Source organism: Myxine glutinosa, chromosome 2 (assembly GCF_964187855.1).
Source record: "Myxine glutinosa chromosome 2, kmMyxGlut1.1, whole genome shotgun sequence".
Lineage (NCBI taxonomy): Eukaryota > Metazoa > Chordata > Myxini > Myxiniformes > Myxinidae > Myxine > Myxine glutinosa.
This window is the reverse complement of record NC_136262.1, coordinates 161,195,487-161,211,129: the sequence shown is the minus strand read 5'-3', so window position 1 is coordinate 161,211,129 and position 15,643 is coordinate 161,195,487. Positions and strand designations below refer to the sequence as shown.

Below are 15,643 nucleotides of genomic sequence, written 5' to 3'. Positions count from 1 at the left end.
GAAGTTGCCGGAGTTTCTGCCGGAAGTTGTACAAATCATTCTAAAATATGCCAATTCTGTGTTATCGAATAACTAGCAATTTGCCCGTGTCTGTGCGGTATTCTAAACCGGGTAGGGATGGAGGAGTCAAAAATGCAACTGGTGTCTTCTGTTAATGAGAGGGAAACTTGAGAGCAACAATTCACATTTATTGCCACATCTGATGCAATATAAATGCTCTAATGGTGGTGAGGTGCTCCATTTGAAACTGTTTGTTCGATATATGGAGCTTTATATGACTAGGGTCCATAGGGGAAGGCGGGGCAAGTTGAGCCAGTTTTTGTTCTTGGAATGTTAGGACTGAACTTACTGATGATCTTGCACAAATGAGTATCTTGCCTTCTAATTTAATCCTTGGGAAACATTTTGTAGCTAGTTCTTACTTTCTATCCCCACACTGAAAGTCACTGTGACCTTTGAAAAAACGGAGGCCAAATGGCTCAACTTGCCCCGCCTGAGGGGTAAGTTGATCCAACCTCTGGGGTAAGTTGTACCACATAGGGGTAAGTTGATCATTGCCCCAAATAAAGATAACTAAAGTAGAAAACCATTGTTTTGCCAGAAAAATATTTAATGTTGTAAAGTTCTACAACACTGAACGAAATGATTACCTTGTGTTCATGGTTATAGTAATCAGTTACGAACAAATTGAGTCACTCTCATAGAAAAACAAGATTGTCAACTGCGGTAAGAAAAGTCAACTCAATCCACCTGTCACAGTTTCAAGTCACAATTGAACACAAGTTGTCCAGAACAACGGGCAGAACTGCCAACGCACTTAGGCTGTGGCAGCTTATGCACGATGTCTTCCAGTTCAAATCCTGCTTCATCCTTTGGGTTTGGAACAAACACTGGGTTGTCAGATCCAACTTTTCCAGCAACCTTCTGCAGGAAGACACCTTCAAACTGAAATTCCTCTCCATTCAGTACATCAACCCGAGCAATGTAATGCACAAATCTTGATTTGCCAGCACATTTGACAACTACAAAGTCACCTTCAATGATATCCATATCACTGTCCACATCTGATTCGTCATCATACTCAACTTCTGAATCACCATCTGTCTCACTGGAACTAGGGGTTTTTGTTTGATCTTGGGGGACATGTCTTTTTCCCATTAGCTTTGAACAAGCATCTCTTTGATTTCTTGGCTGATGGCTTCCGTTTGCGATTTTCAGATAGGGCTGCAAGCTCCTGGCGTACTGGGGTGTCAGTCAGAATCTTTGTGCTGCCTTTTTTGCGACCAGCTTTCGTTTTCTTTCTTGCTGTTGCTTTCGGAAATGGGTGAACATCAGATGGTGATACGTATTATTATTATCTCCACCAACATGAGTTGGCAAGTTGAGCCAGACCCTACGGGGCAAGTTGAGCCATGGCTCGATTTGCCCCGTAGGGTCTGCCTCAACTTACCCCAGTCTGAACTTTCTGAGATGTCTCCACATACACACATATTCTATGCATCCATCGTATTAAAGTCTATGACAAGAATGGAGACACATACCTGGACTAACAATTGACATCTGATATCCATATTATATCAATGCTGCATATGGAAGAAACGTGAACTTACCTGTTTTACACCTTTTTACTTTTATGGCTGAAAATTGGATTTTTCCCTCTGCAACACTGGTTTCTGTTTCAATTTAGAAAACAATATGGCAGAATTTGGAGTTATGCAATGGGGCATCTATAGATGGCGCCACCACAAAGTCTGACTCATTCATAACTGGCTGGGAGGTGGTGGCTCAACTTACCCCTATGCTCAACTTGCCCCGCCTTCCCCTACTATAAGTTTGTATTGGTGTCAAAGCTAGTGACCAATTGCAAATCAATAGTAGGTTGAAAACAAATCATATGTGTGGGGGGAATGCGTCAAAACATACGTGTCTGTTTGTTCGTTTGTGGGATGAAATGCATTGAAACTTGATCATTGTATCCAGGGTGTGCATGGGAACATTCTACTAAGTTGGGATGGCAACCTCCAACTTTAACCCCTTCCCCCGCCAATAGGAAGCATATATATTTTGGCTCGTGTGTGTGTGTGTGTGTGTGTGTGTGTGTGTGTGTGTGTGTGTGTCCTTTTTTGTACTTGAGTACCATACTACATCCAGTCACAATGTTTTGTTTTCATGAGTACCATTTTAGGAGTCGCGGAAGGCGAGGGTACGAGGCCATTCGTAGGATTCGAAGATGGTTTATTGTAACAGCAAGATCCAGCACACTAAACTCGAACGGAAGTCAGCATGCTTATATAAAGCCAAAAGCCCTCTTCGGAGGGCGTGGCTCCGGCAACCGCGCGTGCGTCACGTCCGCACAACCACAAGTCCAACAGGCCCGTGCACGTGTATTATGCCCAAATAAGGTAATCACATCAGGTAACCGCCACATGCGGTTACCTGCACATAAGGTAACCGCCACACCATACTATATCCAGTCGCAATGTTTTGTTTTCATGAGTACCATACTATATCCAGTCGCAATGTTTTGTTTTCATGAGTACTGTAGCGGTTACCGCTGGATGCACACAATCGCCTTGCACCGGCCAGAATACGGCCAGACGCGCCTCTCCCGGGCATGCCCGGACTCACTGTTCCCGGGCACGCCCGAACCTCCCGGGCACGCCCGGTCTCGTCTTTCCCGGGCATGCCCGCTCTCGCCTTTCCAGGGCTCGCCCAGAGCACCCGGGCATGCCCACTATCGCCTTTTCAGGGCTCGCCCAGAGCGTCCGGGCATGCCCGCTATCGCCTTTCCAGGGCTCGCCCAGAGCGTCCGGGCATGCCCGCTATCGCCTTTCCAGGGCTCGCCCAGAGCGCCCGGGCACGCCCAGCCTCGACTTGCCAGGCCGCAGCCAAACACGCCCGGGCAGGTCCAGACTCGCCTTTCCAAGGCTCGCCCTTGACACCCGGGCATGCCCGGTATAGCTTTTGCCGGGCAAACTTCCCGACATAAATGTGTATATATATTGCTGCCCGATAAACGGGCTTGTCAGAATACCTGAGCTGTTTTGTTTCAATAAAGCAACTCGGACGAATTCCGTCTTTGGTCGCGTCAATTCTTTCGACTCGCGTTGGAGCGCAGTTCCTTCATTGGTGACCTACCGACATGGATACGGCAGTGACGCTTAAACTGCCTACCTTCTGGGAGGCTCACGCAGCTGTTTGGTTCGCTCAGGCGGACTCTCAGTTCGCCCTGCGAGGCATCACCGCGGACGACACCCGCTTCCACCATGTTGTGGCGGCGCTTGGTTCCGCCACCGCGGCCCGCGCCTTGAGCCTCCTCGAGCACCCGCCGGCTGCTGACAAATACGACGCGCTGAAGACACTCCTCCTCGACGCTTTCGCCCTCTCACCGGCAGCACGCGCACGGCGCCTGCTCGCTCTGCCCGAGCTCGGCGACACGCGCCCGTCAGAGCGCATGGACTATATGCTCTCGTTGCTCGGTGAGCATTCTCCGGATTTTCTGTTCCGCGAGCTGTTCCTTCGCCAGCTGCCTCACCCGGTATGCCTCGCCCTGGCTGGCACGTTGATCACGGATTCCCGCGCCCTCGCCAGGGAAGCCGATAAGATCTCCTCGGCGGGCCAGCACATCGGCGCGGTTACCTGGAGCCCGCCGCCGTCCGAGGCGATGCCCACGATGCCCGAGCGCCCTGCGCGGTTGGAGGCCGAACTGCCGGTGCAACTGGCGGCCGCCACGCCGCACCGCCCGCTTCCGACACGACGGCCGGGGCCTCCACCTGACCGGGCGTGGTGTTATTACCACGCCAGGTTCGGACACAAGGCTCGGACGTGCCGGCCCCCGTGCACTTTCGGCAGGTCGGGAAACGGCCAGGCCGGCGTTCATTCCCAGCCATGAGCGCCGGCCACTCGGGCAACTTGCTGTTTATTCAGGACAAAGCGTCTGGGCGGCGTGTCCTGTGTGACAGCGGCGCCCAACTGAGCGTCATACCCGCCTCCGAGCAGGACAGGCGGGACGCCGTTTGCGGCCCCTCTTTGGTCGCTGCTAATGGCTCGGCCATACGCACTTTCGGCCCACGTGTCGTCACCCTCTGCTTCGGCAGCCAGCGTTTTCAATGGACTTTTGTGACCGCCTGTGTCCCCATGGCTTTGGTGGGCGCCGACTTCCTCTGCGCGCACGGGCTGCTGGTCGACGTCAAACGTCGTCGCCTTGTCAACGCCGAGACCTTCAGCTCCCTGGCGTGCACGATGAGCAGCTCCGCGCCGACCGAACTGGCGTGCGCCCTCCCGGCAGCGAACGAGTTCGCTCGCCTGCTCGCGGAATTCCCGGCCCTCACGCGGCCGACGTTTTCGGCCGTCGCGGTGCGGCACGGGATCGAGCACCACATACCCACTACGGGCCCGCCGGTCTACGCCAGGGCCCGCCGCCTCGACCCGGCCAAGCTCGCCGTGGCGAAGGCCGAGTTCGACGCGTTGGAGCACCTCGGCATCGTGCGGCGCTCCGATAGCGCGTGGGCCTCGCCACTGCACATCGTGCCAAAGCCGGGTGGTGGATGGCGCCTGTGTGGCGACTACCGCCATCTCAACGATGCGACCACCCCCGACAGGTACCCGATCCCGCATATTCAGGACTTTTCCGCCCGTTTGGCGGGACGGGTCATCTTTTCGAAAATTGACCTGATACGGGGCTACCACCAGGTACCTGTCCGGGCGGCCGACGTCCTGAAGACGGCCGTCATCATGCCGTTCGGCCTGTTCGAATTTTTGCGGATGCCGTTTGGCCTCAAGAACGCGGCCCAGGCGTTCCGGCGCTTGATGGACGGCGTGCTGCGCGACCTGCCATTTCTTTTCGTCTATCTGGAAGATATCCTCGTCGCCAGCACGTCCCACGCCGAGCACCTCCTCCACCTCCGAACACTGTTCGGTCGCCTCAGCGAGCACGGCTTAATTGTCAACCCGGTCAAATGCCACTTCGGCGCGACGACCGTTGACTTTTTGGGCCACCGCATCACCAAGACCGGGGCCGTGCCGCTGCCGACCAAGGTCGAGGCCATCACCACGTTCCCGCGTCCCCGTTCCATCAAGGCCCTCCAAGAGTTCCTCGGCATGGTGAATTTTTATCACCGATTCGTGCCCCGCGCTGCTCAGCTCATGCGGCCCCTTTACGAGGCCCTCCGGGGCAAGCCGGCCAAGCATGACATTGTTTGGTCCGTGGCCATGGACGCGGCCTTCGCCAGCGCCAAACGGGCCCTCGCCGACGCAACGCTGCTGGCTCACCCGGTGCTCAACGTGCCAATCGCCCTCACTACGGACGCCTCCAACTACGCGGTGGGCGCCGTCCATGAGCAATGGGTGGACGGGGTTTGGCAGCCACTCGCTTTTTTCAGCCGGCAACTCCGGCCGAACGAGTTAAACTACAGCACGTTCGACCGCGAGCTGCTCGGGCTATTCCTGGCCGTTCGCCATTTCCGACACCTCCTGTAGGGCCGCCCGTTCACGGCTTTCGTCGACCACAAGCCATTGGTCTACGCAATGGCTAAGGTCACGGAGCCGTGGTCGGCCCGCCAGCAGCGCCACCTCTCCGCCGTGTCGGAGTTCACCACGGACATCCGGCACGTCGCCGGCAAAGACAACGCCGTGGCCGACTGTCTTTCTCAGGCCAGCGCGAACACGGTCCATCTCGGCGTAGACTTCGCGCTCATGGCGGCCGACCAGACCACCGACGCCTCGGTGCAGGCACTCCGTGCGGCGGACACGGGCCTCCGCCTGGCCGACATTCCCTTCGCGGGCACCGTCCTGCTCTGCGACGTCTCCCAGGGCCAGCCTCGCCCCATCGTGCCCGTATCCTGGCAGCGCCGCATCTTCGCCTCCATCCACGGCCTTTCTCACCCGGGCCGGAAAGCTTCTCAGAAGCTGGTGTCAGCGCGTTTCGTCTGGCACGGCCTTCGACGAAACATCCGCGACTGGGCCAACGCCTGCACGGCCTGCCAGCGGGTCAAGGTCCACCGCCACACCCAGGCCCCGCTGGCACCTTTCACCGTGCCTGAACGGCGTTTCGACCACGTCCACGTGGACCTGGTGGGTCCCCTGTCCCCCTCGCGGGGGTTCACCCACCTGCTCACCATGGTGGACAGGACCACCAGGTGGCCGGAGGCTGTGCCCCTCGCGTCCACCACCACCGCCGACGTGGCGCAGGCCTTTATCGCCACCTGGGTCGCGCGCTTCGGCGCACCAGCGGAAATCTCGTCCGACCGCGGCCCACAGTTCACGTCTGAGCTTTGGGGCGTGGTCGCCCTTTCGTTGGGGGTCATGCTGCACCACACCACGGCCTACCACCCCCAAGCCAACGGGTTGTGCGAGCGGTTTCACCGCTCCATGAAGGCCGCACTCATGGCCGGCCTTCAGGACGACGGTTGGGCCGACCGGCTGCCGTGGGTCCTTTTGGGCCTTCGCACGGCCCCCAAGGAAGACCTCCAAGCGTCCGCCGCCGAGCTCGTCTACGGCCAGCAGCTCCGCGTCCCGGGCGAATTCGTGCCCGACGCTACCAGTCCCTGGTCCGCCGCTCGCCAGCGCTCGGACCTCCAGGAGGCTGCCCGACGATTTGCCCCCGTGCCGACGTCCCGCCACGGTGGCCCCCAGTCCTACGTCCCCCCGGCGCTTCGCACAGCGGAGTACGTCTTTGTGCGTCATGACACGCACCGGGGGCCACTCCGGCCGCCGTACGACAGGCCCTTCCGGGTCCTGCGACGGGGCGACAAGTCTTTCATCGTCGACTTCAGCGGCCGGCCGGAACGGATTTCTGTGGACCGCCTCAAACCGGCGCACATGGACGTCGACCGACCACCACGGTTGGCCCTTCCTCCGCGGCGAGGCCGCCCCCCGTCCACCCACCACCACGTCGGACCCCTCCCCACGACCCCCCAGGGGTCGCTTCGGCCGGGTCATCCGGACCCCCCTTAAATTGACCCTGCCGGTGCAGGTCGATTCTGGAGGGGCGTGTGTAGCGGTTACCACTGGATGCACACAATCGCCTTGCACCGGCCAGAACACGGCCAGACGCGCCTCTCCCGGGCATGCCCGGACTCACTGTTCCCGGGCACGCCCGAACCTCCCGGGCACGCCCGGTCTCGTCTTTCCCGGGCATGCCCGCTCTCGCCTTTCCAGGGCTCGCCCAGAGCGTCCGGGCATGCCCGCTATCGCCTTTTCAGGGCTCGCCCAGAGCGTCCGGGCATGCCCGCTATCGCCTTTACAGGGCTCGCCCAGAGCGTCCGGGCATGCCCGCTATCGCCTTTCCAGGGCTCGCCCAGAGGGCCCGGGCATGCCCAGCCTCGACTTGCCAGGCCGCAGCCAAACACGCCCGGGCAGGTCCAGACTCGCCTTTCCAAGGCTCGCCCTTGACACCCGGGCATGCCCGGTATAGCTTTTGCCGGGCAAACTTTCCGACATAAATGTGTATATATATTGCTGCCCGATAAACGGGCTTGTCAGAATACCTGAGCTGTTTTGTTTCAATAAAGCAACTCGGACGAATTCCGTCTTTGGTCGCGTCAATTCTTTCGACTCGCGTTGGAGCGCAGTTCCTTCAGTACCATATTATATCCAGTCACAATGTTTTGTTTTCATGGGTACCATATTATATCCAGTCGCAATGTTTTGTTTTCATGAGTACCATATTATATCCAGTCGCAATGTTTTGTTTTCATGAGTACCATACAATATCCAGTCACAATGTTTTGTTTCATGAGTACCATACTATATCCAGTCACAATGTTTTGTTTTCATGGGTACCATACTATATCCAGTCGCAATGTTTTGTTTTCATGAGTACCATACTATATCCAGTCACAATGTTTTGTTTTCATGAGTACCATACTATATCCAGTCGCAATGTTTTTTTTCATGAGTACCATACGATATCCAGTCACAATGTTTTGTTTTCATGGGTACCATACTATATACAGTCGCAATGTTTTGTTTTCATGGGTACCATACTATATACAGTCGCAATGTTTTGTTTTCATGGGTACCATACTATATACAGTCGCAATGTTTTGTTTTCATGAGTACCATACTATATCCAGTCGCAATGTTTTGTTTTCATGGGTACCATACTATATACAGTCGCAATGTTTTGTTTTCATGGGTACCATACTATATACAGTCGCAATGTTTTGTTTTCATGGGTACCATACTATATCCAGTCGCAATGTTTTGTTTTCATGGGTACCATACTATATCCAGTCACAATGTTTTGTTTTCATGGGTACCATACTATATCCAGTCGCAATGTTTTGTTTTCATGGGTACCATACTATATCCAGTCGCAATGTTTTGTTTTCATGGGTACCACACTATATCCAGTCACAATGTTTTGTTTTCATGGGTACCATACTATATCCAGTCGCAATGTTTTGTTTTCATGGGTACCATACTATATACAGTCGCAATGTTTTGTTTTCATGGGTACCATACTATATCCAGTCACAATGTTTTGTTTTCATGGGTACCATACTATATCCAGTCGCAATGTTTTGTTTTCATGGGTACCATACTATATCCAGTCACAATGTTTTGTTTTCATGAGTACCATACTATATCCAGTCACAATGTTTTGTTTTCATGGGTACCATACTATATCCAGTCACAATGTTTTGTTTTCATGGGTACCATACTATATCCAGTCACAATGTTTTGTTTTCATGAGTACCATACTATATCCAGTCACAATGTTTTGTTTTCATGGGTACCATACTATATCCAGTCGCAATGTTTTGTTTTCATGGGTACCATACTATATACAGTCGCAATGTTTTGTTTTCATGAGTACCATACTATATCCAGTCACAATGTTTTGTTTTCATGGGTACCATACTATATCCAGTCACAATGTTTTGTTTTCATGAGTACCATACTATATCCAGTCGCAATGTTTTGTTTTCATGGGTACCATACTATATCCAGTCACAATGTTTTGTTTTCATGGGTACCATACTATATCCAGTCACAATGTTTTGTTTTCATGAGTACCATACTATATCCAGTCACAATGTTTTGTTTTCATGGGTACCATACTATATCCAGTCGCAATGTTTTGTTTTCATGGGTACCATACTATATCCAGTCGCAATGTTTTGTTTTCATGGGTACCATACTATATCCAGTCACAATGTTTTGTTTTCATGGGTACCATACTATATCCAGTCACAATGTTTTGTTTTCATGAGTACCATACTATATCCAGTCACAATGTTTTGTTTTCATGGGTACCATACTATATCCAGTCGGAATGTTTTGGTTTCATGAGTACCATACTATATCCAGTCACAATGTTTTGTTTTCATGGGTACCATACTATATCCAGTCACAATGTTTTGTTTTCATGAGTACCATACTATATCCAGTCACAATGTTTTGTTTTCATGGGTACCATACTATATCCAGTCGCAATGTTTTGTTTTAATGGGTACCATACTATATCCAGTCGCAATGTTTTGTTTTCATGGGTACCATACTATATCCAGTCGCAATGTTTTGTTTTCATGGGTACCATACTATATCCAGTCGCAATGTTTTGTTTTCATGAGTACCATACTATATCCAGTCGCAATGTTTTGTTTTCATGGGTACCATACTATATCCAGTCGCAATGTTTTGTTTTCATGAGTACCATACTATATCCAGTCACAATGTTTTGTTTTCATGGGTACCATACTATATCCAGTCACAATGTTTTGTTTTCATGAGTACCATACGATATCCAGTCGCAATGTTTTGTTTTCATGGGTACCATACTATATCCAGTCGCAATGTTTTGTTTTCATGGGTACCATACCATATCCAGTCACAATGTTTTGTTTTCATGAGTACCATACTATATCCAGTCACAATGTTTTGTTTTCATGGGTACCATACTATATCCAGTCACAATGTTTTGTTTTCATGGGTACCATACTATATCCAGTCACAATGTTTTGTTTTCATGAGTACCATACTATATCCAGTCACAATGTTTTGTTTTCATGGGTACCATACTATATCCAGTCGCAATGTTTTGTTTTCATGGGTACCATACTATATACAGTCGCAATGTTTTGTTTTCATGAGTACCATACTATATCCAGTCACAATGTTTTGTTTTCATGGGTACCATACTATATCCAGTCACAATGTTTTGTTTTCATGAGTACCATACTATATCCAGTCGCAATGTTTTGTTTTCATGGGTACCATACTATATCCAGTCACAATGTTTTGTTTTCATGGGTACCATACTATATCCAGTCACAATGTTTTGTTTTCATGAGTACCATACTATATCCAGTCACAATGTTTTGTTTTCATGGGTACCATACTATATCCAGTCGCAATGTTTTGTTTTCATGGGTACCATACTATATCCAGTCGCAATGTTTTGTTTTCATGGGTACCATACTATATCCAGTCACAATGTTTTGTTTTCATGGGTACCATACTATATCCAGTCACAATGTTTTGTTTTCATGAGTACCATACTATATCCAGTCACAATGTTTTGTTTTCATGGGTACCATACTATATCCAGTCGGAATGTTTTGGTTTCATGAGTACCATACTATATCCAGTCACAATGTTTTGTTTTCATGGGTACCATACTATATCCAGTCACAATGTTTTGTTTTCATGAGTACCATACTATATCCAGTCACAATGTTTTGTTTTCATGGGTACCATACTATATCCAGTCGCAATGTTTTGTTTTCATGGGTACCATACTATATCCAGTCGCAATGTTTTGTTTTCATGGGTACCATACTATATCCAGTCGCAATGTTTTGTTTTCATGGGTACCATACTATATCCAGTCGCAATGTTTTGTTTTCATGAGTACCATACTATATCCAGTCGCAATGTTTTGTTTTCATGGGTACCATACTATATCCAGTCGCAATGTTTTGTTTTCATGAGTACCATACTATATCCAGTCACAATGTTTTGTTTTCATGGGTACCATACTATATCCAGTCACAATGTTTTGTTTTCATGAGTACCATACTATATCCAGTCGCAATGTTTTGTTTTCATGGGTACCATACTATATCCAGTCGCAATGTTTTGTTTTCATGGGTACCATACCATATCCAGTCACAATGTTTTGTTTTCATGAGTACCATACTATATCCAGTCTTTTTTTTTTTTTCATGGGGACCATACTATATCCAGTCGCAATGTTTTGTTTTCATGGGTACCATACTATATCCAGTCGCAATGTTTTGTTTTCATGAGTACCATACTATATCCAGTCGCAATGTTTTGTTTTCATGGGTACCATACTATATCCAGTCGCAATGTTTTGTTTTCATGAGTACCATACTATATCCAGTCGCAATGTTTTGTTTTCATGAGTACCCATATTATATCCAGTCACAATGTTTTGTTTTCATGAGTACCATACTATATCCATTCACAATGTTTTGTTTTCATGAGTACCATACTATATCTAGTCGCAATGTTTTGTTTTCATGAGTACCATATTATATCCAGTCACAATGTTTTGTTTTCATGAGTACCATACTTTATCCAGTCACAATGTTTTGTTTTCATGAGTACCATACTATATCCAGTCGCAATGTTTTGTTTTCATGAGTACCCATATTATATCCAGTCACAATGTTTTGTTTTCATGAGTACCATACTATATCCATTCACAATGTTTTGTTTTCATGAGTACCATACTATATCTAGTCACAATGTTTTGTTTTCATGAGTACCATATTATATCCAGTCACAATGTTTTGTTTTCATGAGTACCATACTTTATCCAGTCACAATGTTTTGTTTTCATGAGTACCATACTATATCCAGTCGCAATGTTTTGTTTTCATGGGTACCATACTATATCCAGTCGCAATGTTTTGTTTTCATGGGTACCATACTATATCCAGTCGCAATGTTTTGTTTTCATGAGTACCATACTATATCCAGTCGCAATGTTTTGTTTTCATGAGTACCATATTATATCCAGTCGCAATGTTTTGTTTTCATGAGTACCATACTATATCCAGTCGCAATGTTTTGTTTTCATGGGTACCATACTATATCCAGTCGCAATGTTTTGTTTTCATGAGTACCATACTATATCCAGTCGCAATGTTTTGTTTTCATGAGTACCATACTATATCCAGTCGCAATGTTTTGTTTTCATGGGTACCATACTATATCCAGTCGCAATGTTTTGTTTTCATGGGTACCATACTATATCCAGTCGCAATGTTTTGTTTTCATGGGTACCATACTATATCCAGTCGCAATGTTTTGTTTTCATGAGTACCATACTATATCCAGTCGCAATGTTTTGTTTTCATGAGTACCATATTATATCCAGTCGCAATGTTTTGTTTTCATGAGTACCATACTATATCCAGTCGCAATGTTTTGTTTTCATGAGTACCATACTATATCCAGTCGCAATGTTTTGTTTTCATGAGTACCATACTATATCCAGTCGCAATGATTTGTTTTCATGAGTACCATACTATATCCAGTCGCAATGTTTTGTTTTCATGAGTACCATACTATATCCAGTCGCAATGTTTTGTTTTCATGAGTACCATACTATATCCAGTCGCAATGTTTTGTTTTCATGAGTACCATACTATATCCAGTCGCAATGTTTTGTTTTTATGAGTACCATACTATATCCAGTCGCAATGTTTTGTTTTTATGGGTACCATACTATATCCAGTTGCAATGTTTTGTTTTTATGGGTACCATACTATATCCAGTCGCAATGTTTTGTTTTCATGGGTACCATACTATATCTAGTCGCAATGTTTTGTTTTCATGGGTACCATACTATATCCAGTCGCAATGTTTTGTTTTCATGAGTACCATACTATATCCAGTCGCAATGATTTGTTTTTATGAGTACCATATTATATCCAGTCGCAATGTTTTGTTTTCATGAGTACCATACTATATCCAGTCACAATGTTTTGTTTTCATGGGTACCATACTATATCCAGTCACAATGTTTTGTTTTCATGAGTACCATACGATATCCAGTCGCAATGTTTTGTTTTCATGGGTACCATACTATATCCAGTCACAATGTTTTGTTTTCATGGGTACCATACTATATCCAGTCGCAATGTTTTGTTTTCATGAGTACCATACTATATCCAGTCGCAATGTTTTGTTTTCATGGGTACCATACTATATCCAGTCGCAATGTTTTGTTTTCATGAGTACCATACTATATCCAGTCGCAATGTTTTGTTTTCATGAGTACCCATATTATATCCAGTCACAATGTTTTGTTTTCATGAGTACCATACTATATCCATTCACAATGTTTTGTTTTCATGAGTACCATACTATATCTAGTCGCAATGTTTTGTTTTCATGAGTACCATATTATATCCAGTCACAATGTTTTGTTTTCATGAGTACCATACTTTATCCAGTCACAATGTTTTGTTTTCATGAGTACCATACTATATCCAGTCGCAATGTTTTGTTTTCATGAGTACCCATATTATATCCAGTCACAATGTTTTGTTTTCATGAGTACCATACTATATCCATTCACAATGTTTTGTTTTCATGAGTACCATACTATATCTAGTCGCAATGTTTTGTTTTCATGAGTACCATATTATATCCAGTCACAATGTTTTGTTTTCATGAGTACCATACTTTATCCAGTCACAATGTTTTGTTTTCATGAGTACCATACTATATCCAGTCGCAATGATTTGTTTTCATGAGTACCATACTATATCCAGTCGCAATGATTTGTTTTCATGAGTACCATACAATATCCAGTCGCAATGTTTTGTTTTCATGAGTACCATACTATATCCAGTCGCAATGTTTTGTTTTCATGAGTACCATACTATATCCAGTCGCAATGTTTTGTTTTTATGAGTACCATACTATATCCAGTCGCAATGTTTTGTTTTTATGGGTACCATACTATATCCAGTTGCAATGTTTTGTTTTTATGGGTACCATACTATATCCAGTCGCAATGTTTTGTTTTCATGGGTACCATACTATATCTAGTCGCAATGTTTTGTTTTCATGGGTACCATACTATATCCAGTCACAATGTTTTGTTTTCATGAGTACCATACTATATCCAGTCGCAATGATTTGTTTTTATGAGTACCATATTATATCCAGTCGCAATGTTTTGTTTTCATGAGTACCATACTATATCCAGTCGCAATGTTTTGTTTTCATGGGTACCATACTATATCCAGTCGCAATGTTTTGTTTTCATGGGTACCATACTATATCCAGTCGCAATGTTTTGTTTTCATGGGTACCATACTATATCCAGTCGCAATGTTTTGTTTTCATGGGTACCATACTATATCCAGTCGCAATGTTTTGTTTTCATGGGTACCATACTATATCCAGTCGCAATGTTTTGTTTTCATGGGTACCATACTATATCCAGTCGCAATGTTTTGTTTTCATGAGTACCATACTATATCCAGTCGCAATGTTTTGTTTTCATGAGTACCATACTATATCCAGTCGCAATGTTTTGTTTTCATGAGTACCATACTATATCCAGTCGCAATGTTTTGTTTTCATGAGTACCATACTATATCCAGTCGCAATGATTTGTTTTTATGAGTACCATATTATATCCAGTCGCAATGTTTTGTTTTCATGCGTACCATACTATATCCAGTCGCAATGTTTTGTTTTCATGGGTACCATACGATATCCAGTCGCAATGTTTTGTTTTCATGGGTACCATACTATATCCAGTCGCAATGTTTTGTTTTCATGGGTACCATACTATATCCAGTCGCAATGTTTTGTTTTCATGGGTACCATACTATATCCAGTCGCAATGTTTTGTTTTCATGAGTACCATACTATATCCAGTCGCAATGTTTTGTTTTCATGGGTACCATACTATATCCAGTCGCAATGTTTTGTTTTCATGAGTACCATACTATATCCAGTCGCAATGTTTTGTTTTCATGAGTACCATACTATATCCAGTCACAATGTTTTGTTTTCATGAGTACCATACTATATCCAGTCACAATGTTTTGTTTTCATGGGTACCATACTATATCCAGTCGCAATGTTTTGTTTTCATGAGTACCATACTATATCCAGTCACAATGTTTTGTTTTCATGGGTACCATACTATATCCAGTCACAATGTTTTGTTTTCATGAGTACCATACTATATCCAGTCACAATGTTTTGTTTTCATGGGTACCATACTATATCCAGTCGCAATGTTTTGTTTTCATGGGTACCATACTATATCCAGTCGCAATGTTTTGCTTTCATGGGTACCATACTATATCCAGTCGCAATGTTTTGTTTTCATGGGTACCATACTATATCCAGTCACAATGTTTTGTTTTCATGAGTACCATACTATATCCAGTCGCAATGTTTTGTTTTCATGGGTACCATACTATATCCAGTCGCAATGTTTTGTTTTCATGAGTACCATACTATATCCAGTCACAATGTTTTGTTTTCATGGGTACCATACTATATCCAGTCACAATGTTTTGTTTTCATGAGTACCATACGATATCCAGTCGCAATGTTTTGTTTTCATGGGTACCATACGATATCCAGTCGCAATGTTTTGTTTTCATGGGTACCATACTATATCCAGTCGCAA

At 46.2% G+C, this 15,643-nt stretch overlaps 1 protein-coding gene across 1 annotated transcript in view; it reads right to left on the bottom strand.

Moving 5' to 3' along the window:
• The window catches only part of LOC137421123 (janus kinase and microtubule-interacting protein 3), a 100,230-nt gene that overhangs the window by 29,442 nt on the left and 55,145 nt on the right, over positions 1-15,643 (bottom strand). The window lies entirely within an intron of this gene.